We start from the raw sequence: 1,240 nt of genomic DNA, 5'->3' as shown, positions 1-1,240 counted from the left end.
CAGCGTCAATTGCAAAGGGTATAAAATAAATAAAATAACTGCAGTTTGTTGTTAATATTTTAATATAGGTGGCTTGTTTTTTCCCCTTCCAATTTAATAAATTTAAATTACCATATACTCAATTGATAGAAATCTCCTTACAAGGCCCCAGGGAAGGGGAGGCCATCTGCAGAAATATGTTCAAAAACTGGACACCGACCAATTATTACCTCATGTCTCCAAGCCAAGTAAACAACGCAGAAGAGGGTGCTTAGATTCCTACCTAGTTATTTTCCTTTTGATATTCCCTCCAGATTTTGCTTTATTTAGCCCAACAGAAAAACGTAATTCTGTGAGCTCTGTTCGTATAGGTCAGGGGTGTCCAGACTTGGGAACTTTAAGACTTGTGGACTTCAACTCCCAGAATTCCCCAGCCAGCATGGGGAATTCTGGGAGTTGAAGTCCACAAGTCTTAAAGTTCCAAGTTTGGACACCCCTGGTATAGGTAGACCTTGACCTACGATAATCGAGTTCTAAAGTTATGTTGCAAAGTGAGATACTTAAGTGGAGTTTTTGCCCAATTTTACCACTTTTCTCGCTACAGTTAAAGAGAATCACTGCGGCTGTTAAGTGAGTATCATGGTTGTTAAATGAATCTGGATTCCCCATCGATTTTGCTTGTTCGCAAAAACTGATCACATGCCCAGAGGTGGCATTCAGCAGGTTCTGACCAGTCCTGGAGAACCGGTAGTGGAAATTTTGAATAGTTTGGAGAACCAGCAAATACCACCTCTGACTGCCACGCCCCATCTATATTTATGACGGTTGCAGTGTCCCAGGGTCATACGATCCCTTTTGCAACCTTCCGGCAAGCAAAATCAATGGGGAAACCAGATTCACTGAATAAACACATATTAACAATTTGGCAATAAAGGTCGTAAAACGGGGCAAAACGCACTTCACAAATTTCTCTCTTAGCAGCATAGATTCTGGGCTCAATTGTGGTCGCAAGTCGAGGACCCCCTGTACTAATTATATGGTGAAAGTTAAACCACTAAAAATAAAGGACAAAAGTGAGGTTTTTGGGGAATAAATAAATCTAAAGGGCAGCTTTCTGAAATAAAGGGACTGTCCTTTATAATAAAGGACACATGGCCACTGCAATTAACAGTCAAAATGAAGTTATAAAATCACATAACCACATATTGCAATTTTACTACTGGAAACAGCTGGCAATTATCAAGAAAACCAACCCCCCCCT

This window comes from Natrix helvetica (genome assembly GCF_964273705.1).
Source record: "Natrix helvetica genome assembly, chromosome: 2".
Classification (NCBI taxonomy): Eukaryota; Metazoa; Chordata; class Lepidosauria; order Squamata; family Natricidae; genus Natrix; species Natrix helvetica.
The sequence above is the reverse complement of the archived record's forward strand: the minus strand, read 5'-3'. Positions refer to the sequence as shown.